General features: G+C 35.3%; 1 pseudogene; it reads left to right on the forward strand.

Annotated features, from left to right (window-relative positions):
- Positions 1–5,349: 5,349 nt before the first annotated feature.
- Positions 5,350–7,639, forward strand: LOC108344360 (peroxisomal and mitochondrial division factor 2-like; annotated as a pseudogene).
- The last annotated feature ends 2,734 nt before the right edge of the window (positions 7,640–10,373 follow it).

The following is a 10,373-nucleotide window of genomic DNA, read 5'->3' on the forward strand; positions in this document are numbered from 1 at the left end:
TGACTACTTGTGTCCTGACTTCTTGGTCTTGATCATGACTTCTGCTGTTCGATGCTTACCGCTCGGTCATTACTGTTCGTGTCTTGAAATGCTTTTATACTTAATACTACAAGGGTCTTCAGGTCTTCATATTCTTCACTTTGTAGCATCATTAAAATCATTATCTTTTAAGACACCAATGCTCCTCATTGGTAACAATCTCCCTCTTTTTTATGATGATAAAAAATTTCTTATTTAAAAGCATTGTTGAATATCTGTACAAACTTTAAACTTACAAACAGGTTAGGAGTAACTACACTAGACGAGTTTCTCCCCCTTTTGATCATAAGCAAAAAGTAAGTATGCTTCCCCTCAAAATGTTCTCCCCCTTAATAAAATAATGTATGCACTAAATGAGAACATGAAAGGATTCTATTTATTTTGGGAAAATGTCATTACAGTAGAAGAAAATACAACCAAAGTAGTACACTATATGAAAACAAGCAAACAAGCAGCGTAATCTAGAAATCTGGAGTAGGTGGTCTTTCCGGAGGATGAAGATTGAGGCAATTTTCAATATTGCCAAGACGAGTGTCAAAATCATCAAACTTCTCAATCACATATTCCTCATGAGTTTGCTGCATTTCAATGAGTTCATCAAAACGTGCTTGATGAGCTAAACTCGTGTCCTCCAATTGCTTGGACAAATTTGCACAGTACTCTTCCATTGAGAGAGAGGAGGATGAAGGCATGGTAGAAGGTCCAGCTTCAGATGGAGTAGCAGCTCCTACTGGTTCTGCCATATGGGCATCCATATCATCATCTTCATCATTCTGATGATCATCATCCTTGTGAATGATCATGCGCCCACAGGCGACAAAACCCATTTGACGAAACATTGTCTCCCCAATTTCAGTGTCAATTGCTTGGATGGCTTGGGTAAGCTCTCCTTCTATACGACTCCTTTGTATTCGATAATACTAGAGATGAGAAGAGCGTAGGGAAGATGATAGGCATGATACTTTTTGGCCTTTAGCATAGTATCAGAGATGAGTGCAGGCCAATCGATATGGATATTATTTAAAATCCCATAAAGAAGAAGAAGATCATGCTCAGAACATTGAGCATGATTTGTAGCACGGGGGACACAGAAGCCACACTATCAGATAGTGAATTAAGTGTTCTTCTACCTTGAAGCCACCAACTAGCAGTTGACGGCGATGTGTTTGATGTTGAGGATGTCGCAGAAATGATTGGAAGGCTAGCAAGCGATTGAAGTCCGGGACCCCAAGGTGAACTTTGACAGCATCATCCCAAATGGTGAGTTATGCCACGTTAGTCCATATGTCGTCATCCAAAATAATTGGGACCCCTTTTACCTTGGTTGTGACGATGCCATTGCGGTATTTTAAATTGAAGTAGAACACTCTGATGAGATCAGGATATATACACCCCTTTTGTTCTACTAGATGAGTGAGACCTTTAGCTCCAAATAAATCAGGGAATTGAAATCCATATAATCGATAGCAATCCAACTTGATGAATTTAACTGCCATAAGCCTACGTTCCTGCCAAAAGTTGGCAAAATTTGCATGCTTTTCTTGATCGAAAATCCAGCCTTCAATGGATGCAGGATGAGCATCTCTTGAACGAGATGAAGAAGCACTAGCAGTCCTCCTACGAGGTCTTCTTGAATCAGCCATGGCAGGATGAGAACGATGGGATGTGTGAAGAGTGATAGGAAGAAAAGAGGAAATCTAGTGCAGATCTTAGTTTAGCAGAGTTTTGGGTGCAAAGGAGTGGCTAGTAATCGATTATAAGGGGTTATTTATAGGAAGAATTGAAAAACTAGCCGTTTATGATCTTTTATAGTCGTTTGAAGACGTTGTAACGGCTCTTTTGTTGAAACTGTACGCGTAATAATCGATTATCGCTTCAAAAAAGAATTTCCAGAAATGCAAGGACAATCGATTATTGATGGTAATAATCGATTATCTGTTCATGACTACCCCAGATTTGAAGAGCTAGTTAGAATAATCGATTATGCCTCGGAATAATTGATTAAATGCGAACCGAGCCCTTTCTCAGACGCTCGGAATAATCGATTATATCCCTTGGATAATCGATTAAATACGTTAGGAGTACGAAAAGCGTGAAAAAGTCAGAAATCTTGAGTCTAAGACATGTCTATGACTCCTAAGTCTCTTCTAAGTTCATAGAATCTATCTTTAGGCAAGGTTTTTGTAAAAATATCTGCTAATTGATTCAAAGTATCAATATATTTTATAGAGTAATCACCTTTTTGGATATGATCTCTTAAGAAGTGATGTCTTATCTCTATATGCTTAGTTCTAGAGTGCATTATAGGGTTCTTGGTTAGGTTTATAGCACTAGTGTTGTGACATTTCAAAGGAATGTGATCAAGGAAGATATTAAAATCCTCCAATTGTTGCTTCATCCACAAGATTTGGGCACAACAGTTGCCTACAGCTATATATTCAGCTTTAGTGGTAGACAGGGTTACACATGCTTGCTTCTTTGAGTGCCAAGACACTAAAGAACAACCCAAAAAATGACAAGTACCACTAGTACTTTTCCTATCTATTTTACAGCCCACATAATCTGCATCAGAATAACCAACTAAGCTAGGCAATGCATCAGAAGGATACCAAAGTCCAAAAGAGATAGTTCCTTTTAGGCATTTCAAGATTCTCTTAACAGCAGTTAAATGAGATTCCTTAGGACTTGCTTGGTACCTAGCACATACACACACTTTGCATAACATCTGGTCTGCTAGCAATAAGATACAACAGAGATCCTATCATTCCTCTAAACAAAGTTTGATTAACTTCTCTATATTCATCCTTATCTAAGTAACAAGAAGTCGCCATAGGAGTGTTGGCTTCTTTACAAGTATCCATTCCAAATTTCTTAAGTACTTCTCTATAGTATTTGGTTTGGGACACATAGGTTCCCCCTTCCATTTGCTTTATTTGTAGTCCTAAAAAGAAATTCAGTTCACCCATCATAGACATCTCAAACTCACCTTGCATTATATTTACAAAACCCTCACATAATGAATCATCAGTAGATCCAAAGATAATATCATCCACATACACTTGAACAAGTAAAATATGTTTTCCTACTTTCTTAATTAATAAGGTTGAATCAACCTTTCCTCTAGAAAAATCATTTGCAATCAACAAAGTACTAAGTCTTTCATACCAAGACCTAGGTGCCTGTTTAAGGCCATACAATGCCTTTTTCAGTTTAAACACATGATCCTGAAATTTAAAATCTTCAAATCTAGGAGGTTGACTAACATATACCTCCTCTTTTATAAAACCCTTCAAAAATGCACTTTTTACATCCATTTGATACAATTTAAATTTCATCAATGATGCATAAGCAAGTAAAAGTCTAATTGCTTCTAACCTGGCTGCCGAGGTGTAGGTCTCATCATAATCTATACCTTCCTCTTGACAATAGCCCTTTGCAACTAGCCTTGCTTTGTTCTTTGTAATGTTTCCATCTTCATCAAGCTTATTTTTGAACACCCAATTTGTGCCAATGACTTGATAGTCTTCTTTTCTAGGAATAAGTTCCCATACGTCATTCCTTACAAATCGGTTTAGCTCTTCTTGCATAGCAATGCACCACTTATCATCTTGAAGAGCTTCTTTTATGTTCTTGGGTTCCATTTGAGACACAAAAGCTACTGTCAAAAATTATTTAAATTACGTCTAGTAGTTACCCCTTTTGAAATGTCTCCAATGACGTTGTTCAAAGTGTTCGACGTTTTGTGGTTGGTTTAAAAGAAGAAAGGAAAAAAAAAAAAAGATTGACCCTTTGGCTTCTTACTGGTCAATAAAACGTCGAAGCCTCAGAAGAATATGACGTGTAATGGAGTTACTTTGGCTTCATGCACATAATAAAACGATGAATTAGGAAGTGATTCGTCGTTAATATACAGTGGGACGTCAATTTCTGCAAGGATTCGACGTAAAACTCCTAGAAGGATTTCTAAAAGAAATCCATTTTTACACAATGTATATTCATAAATGAAATCAGAAACAAAAGAAAGCATAATAACACTAAACAGGAAAAAAATGAAAATCTAACCACGAAAAGATCCATGGGATAGTTAAAATGTAGAAGGATTTTGGTGAATGGAGGTTGTAGCATTTTGAAAGAGTGCGAAATCCAAATCTCTCAACCTTTTTCTTTGGATTTCTATCACTCCTTCAAGCTTTTCACCATGCACAAAGAATCAAACCACAAGGAAATGACTTGCTTTTGTGAACTTGAAAGAGATGATAGAGAAACAAAGAAAAAAGTTAATAGATTGTTACGAGAAGTTTTATGAATGGAAGTTGCAGCATTTTGAAATGTATCAACCGTTTTCGTTGTGTTTGTATCATTCCTTCAAGCTTTTCAACATAACAAAGAATCAAACCTTGAAGGAGCTAATACAAAATCAAAGAAAAAAGTTAACACAAAGAAACATTGAAGGAGTATTACGAGAAATTTTATAAATGGAGGTTTAGAGGTTATCCTGGGCTCTGAAACTATATTTATAGAAAAAAAGAATAATTGCGATCCCATCACGTCGAAGCCTCCAATACAAGGACGTTTTATGGGTTGGTTTAAAAGAAAAAATAAAAACCATAATTTCGGGCCAATAAAATGCCAAATTCATAAAAGAGTTCAGCGTTCTATGGTAAGTTAAAAGAAAAAACACTAGTAGAAAAGTAGCATTCTATAACGATACCTATTATGATGGATGAAAATAATCCGTTATAATAGGTTTATCGGGTGGTAAAATTGTAATAAATTTAAGATATTATAACGTAGTTATGAAAATCAGTTATAATAAGTAATGCGGTGGCAAACTTGTAAATAATTTCAAAACGTATTACAACGGAGTTATAAATATCAATTATAATATATAATACGGTGGCAAACTTGTAAATAAATTCTAAACTTATTATAACGGAGATATAGATTTTTGTTTTAATTTCTCTTAGCATTTCACTTTTCAAGACCTAATGACTTATTCCTTCTTTCTCAACGCCACACACTGAAACCCAACTCGTAGGGGCACCGTCACCTTTCTCGATTGTAACATGAGCCGCATCTTCATTCAACATTTCTCTCTCGCGAGAAACACTCTCATTTCAACAGATTTACTCATTTCACCCTCGCGAGCCGCTGAAGCTTCTCACTCTCTCGAGAGTTCTTAAGCCGTAAGTCTCCATTTCTCTTCACAAATATGCATTTTCGCTTCACTCATCATCCAACCACATCTACTGCTAGGGTTTCTCACATACCTTCATCTTTTTCGCCTTTACCTTCGATTCCACCGATTGAAACATCATTTTCTACATTTCCACCGATTATAATCACATTCTACCGATTATAATCCCTTTCCACCGATTAAACGTTGATTTGAAGGATGTTGTTGCGACAGAGGTTATCGCGGCGAGGGCAGCGGACCTAGAGACGGACGTGGCGAGACTACAACACGATTTGATATCGGAGATTACTGCCTCGGAGGAGGCGAGGGCGGATGCTTCTGAATTGAGGAAGGATTTAGGGGAGAAGGAGTCGTTGGTTGAGTCTCTAGAGAAGGAACTGATAGCTTTGAAGAAGGTGAAGGCAGAGGGTGCGGTTAAGGTTAGGGATTTGGAGAGAAAGATTGGAGTTCTGGAAACCAAGGAAAGGAACAAGAGGATTAGGTTTGAGGAGGAGATGAGAGATAGGGTTGATGAAAAGGAGAAGGAGATCAATGGTTTCAAACAGAAGTTGGTGGAATTGGAGAAGGTTACTGCTGAGAAAAAAATCTGAGTTGGAAGAATTGGTTAAGCAAAAATTGAAGTTGGAGGAGGCACTTAGAGAATCTGAGGAGAAAGTAGCGGCTTTGGAATCAAGTATTCTTCAATTGCGTGAGGAAGCAAAGGAAGTTGAAAGGGTGATTTTATTGTTGAATGAGAAGGCGGTTGAGACTGTTGAGAATATTGATAGAGGTGTAAACGGCATACATGATGAAGGGAAAGGATTGAAGTTGCAGTGGCCGGTGGTGGCAGCAGGGTAACAACTCTGATTGAAATGAGTCATCTGACCTTTTGAGAGAGCAAGTGTTAAATGTATTACCATTTACTTTTTTTTTGGTGTGGCAGGCATGTGCAATATATAACAATTGGTTGCCCATGTTATCAGGTTAGTTAGAGTCTTTTAAACTGGAAATGTCTTGTATACTTGTTTAAAAAATTAATGGTGAGAATATTGTTCCTGCAGCTCTGATGTATGTGCTTGTACCTATGCCTTGCTTATTCTTTGGAGGTGGATCCACTCAATTTCTAATGAGCCATGATGGTGGGGGATAGGTATATGTTGCCATTTAGAGCTCAGAAAAGCTGTCTGATTTATGTAGAAACAATTTCCATGCGATTGGCTTTTGGGTTACTAGTAGTTGTATGCAATGCAATTGGTGCTACTCTTGTTTATATAACCTTTTGTGTAGAAGGTTCCTTTTCTTTTCCTTTAACAAGGATATTCAAATAATATTTGTAATTGTTTTACGTTTGTTTGATTTGAACTCTACTTTCATGCTACATGGAGTTCAGTTGTTCAGGTTGTCTGTCGGCATGATTAGTGGTATAATTGCTTATTTTTTTTATATACATATTTTATTTGTTTCTGGTTAAGAATGAATGAGGTATATAATATTGTCGCTTGGTTTAATCACTGAAGCTTATTTTGTCAGAGATAATCAAGTGCCAGAGTTGATGGCTCAGTGTTTTTAATGAGGGAATTTAGGAACTTGCAATTACTTGAAGCAATCCCTTATCTTTTTATCCTTTGTATTGGTATGAATCCCTCTTTCCCTCTCATTGTTTCAGTTTCATATGAACTTTTTACGCCCACAATTTTATATTTCACTAGGAATTTTATGTATTTTATATTATAAAATGATAATTCTGAAGGTAAATATGGCTTGATCGTGAAAGTGTGCAATACTGCCACCCCTGGTGTTTCCTTGAAATCAGAAGACTAAATTATTAATATTGTGGCTTTGAGATGCTTGAAAAGTTACTCTCGAGTTATTTCTATTGTCGTTCGAAAATAGAAGGAACGATAGAAAATAATTTCAAATATATATTTTCTTATTTTGGTTTGAAGTTTTGTATAGAGTTTTAGTACCAATTTCGGTGAAGGATTGTTTTTTTCATGATTCTAATGGTTTTATTCCTATTAAATATTTTCTTGATATTTTCTACTACCGCAAGATTTGACATATATAATTCAGCATTTCCCTATTTCAGTTCTTATTTTCCTTTTTGGCTACTGTGACTTATTTTTGTGAATTTCTCATTTCAACTAGTTTGATATTCATTTATTTTTTTTGTATGAAGTTTCAGATAGTTGAAGACTTGCTCATTTACACCAACGTCATTCTCAAACCAAAGAGCAGATTCTCAAACCAAAGAGCAGAGATCTACTGATTTTCGAGTGTTAGTAAAAACTTGGCTACAATTTAGTAGTGTAGGTATATTGATATATAAAATTTGGATGTAATATATAGTTTTATGTATACGAAATGTATTAAATATTATTAAACACTTTAATATTTGAAATAAATTTTATTTGGTTAGTTTAATTGAATTTATTCATTTGAATTTATATTGATTATAAATTGATGCAATGGATTATAAATTTGTTCAGGAAAATGATTGTAAATTGATTGGATGTTAAATGTAATAATGATTTTTTTTTTTAAAAAAAAAGCATATATTATAACGTAATGTACGTTATAATAGGTTAGTTATCAAAATCAACTTATTATAATTGGTAAAAATATCTACGTTATAATAAACCACATATTATAACGTACAAACACATCTTCGTTATAATACATTAAGCGCATATTATGACTGATTTCAGAAACTACGTTATAATATCTTCAAGCTATTATAACGTAAACTTTTGTTACGTTATAAAATGCGCAGACCTATTATATCGCCCAGAACTATGTCCCCAATAACTACGTTATAATAGCTCATTTTTGTACGTTATAAAATATGATTTTTCCACTAGTGAAAGAAAAAAATAATAAAAAAGGGAATCCTTCAGGCTAACAATAAAACATCGAAGCCCTTACCAATTCGACGCTTTATGGGTTGATTTAAAAGAAAAATAAAAAAATAATTGTTGGCTGTAATATACAACGTCCAATATTTGTTACGGTTGACGTCATATTTAGTCAATCACTATTTAGTAGTTATTTATTTTGTTTTTGACGTCTGTTGTTTCCTTATATGACGTTATATGATTACTAAGGTCATTGTTTTACGTTGACTTTGGTACAATTTGACGTTATTTCCTTAAAGACGACAGTTAGGAAATCCAATTGACATGGTGCAAATGAATTTATTTACAACAATGCCACCGGTCATTGTTAACGTTGGTTGTTTTGCTGTGGGACGTTGAACGTGTGACCTTATATGCGATTTTTGTACTAGTAGATACCAAAGTATGTTAAATTCTTGAATAAGTTGTGCACACACAAGAGGAAGATGAAGGGAGTTGAAAGGATCAGCATGAGCAAAAATGTATCTGCATTAATGGGTAAATCAGTATCGCACATTCCTGAAAAGTGCAAGGACCCATGTACATTTTGCATTCCTTGTGTTATTGGTAATAGTAAATTTGAGAATGCCATGCTAGATTTAGGTGCTTTTATTAATGTGATGCCTCTTTCAATCTATAAATCTCTGTCTCTTGGTCCTCTGCATCCTATGGGAGTGGTCATTTAATTGGCCAATAGAAGTGTTGCCCACCCAGCAAGTTACATAGATGATGTTTCGGTTCGAGTTGGTGAATTGATTTTCCCTGCTGACTTTTATGTTTTGGAAATGGAGGAGAGACTCTCTCATGGATCTACTCCCATAATTTTAGGCAAGCCATTTTTGAAAACTGCCTGAACCAAAATTGATGTGTTTGTTGGAACTTTATCTATGAAATTTGGTGATATTGTTGTTCATTTTAACATTCTTGATGCGATGAAGTTTCTAGCTGAGGAAAATTTTGTGTTTAAGATTGATATTATGGATGATATTTTTGATAAATATGATGTTGATGAGTTTGATTGTTTGCATGATAAAGACCATTATTTCCTATCTTCTTTGCATACATGCGTTGAATCTAAATCTGAATACGAGTTTGAATCAGGATATGTTGATGATGTAGAATTTGATGTTGATTTTGATCTTGATGCTGATATATCTGTCATGGATATTGTTGTTGAGTCAGATGAGATGGGTGTTGTGCCTTTACATGTGAATTATTTAGAGTCAGAATGAACTAACCACTTTGCAGGAAGTATAGATAAATATGACTTGCAGGCACCCACTCCTGAACTAAAACCGCTCCCAAATAACCTCAAAAGTTACATAGAGGTCTTTATGGATGATTTCACTATATATGGATCCTCATTTGATACTTTTTAAATAGTTTGGAAATTTTTTTGAAAAGATGCATTGAAACTAACCTTGTTCTCAATTTTGAGAATGTCATTTTATGGTGGAATAAGGTTTGGTTTTAGGGCATATCATTTCTAGCAAGGGAAAGGAGGTAGATCCTGCAAAAATATTTTTGATTTCACAATTGTCTTACCCCTCTTACGTGCGAGAGGTGCGATCTTTTCTTGGACATGCAGGGTTGTACAGGCGCTTTATTATAGACTTCAGCAAGAAAGTGCTTTCCTTGTCCAAACTGCTGCAGAAGGATGTTCAATTTGAGTTTGATGAGAGATGCAAGCAAGCTTTTGACTGCCTTAAGGAAGCTTTAACCACAACTTCAGTCATTTAAGCACTACTAGCTTGGACAACCCCATTTGAACTTATGTATGATGCATCCAATTATGCATTGGGATTGTGATGCATCCAATTTTACTACGCTTCCAGAACTTTAGATGTTGCCTAAGCAAATTACACCACCACTAAAAAATAGTTGTTAGCAATTGTTTTCGCTCTTGATAAGTTTAGATGTAACGTTCCAATTTAAGGTGTCACGAATCATATTTAGAATAAAATGTTCAAAAATCGCTTAAAGTGGAAAAACAGTGCCAATTAAAATTTTCAATATTTAAACATTGCGGAATTTAAAACCAAGTACTAACCTTAACAACAATATAATCCAATTACAAACTTCTGAAATTGCTAAAAGAACCAAGAAATAAATTCAATCCATTTACATTATTTCTAAAATGCTTAACTCAAAAATCTAAAATAACCCAAAGTTGCTCCCCACTCTCGCATCTCTATCAGGTCTCTAGAGCATCTACAACATGCCCTACTCCCGTATAATCAAGGATCATACGATCATCGCCAAAC

Source organism: Vigna angularis, chromosome 8 (genome assembly GCF_016808095.1).
Source record: "Vigna angularis cultivar LongXiaoDou No.4 chromosome 8, ASM1680809v1, whole genome shotgun sequence".
Taxonomy (NCBI): domain Eukaryota; kingdom Viridiplantae; phylum Streptophyta; class Magnoliopsida; order Fabales; family Fabaceae; genus Vigna; species Vigna angularis.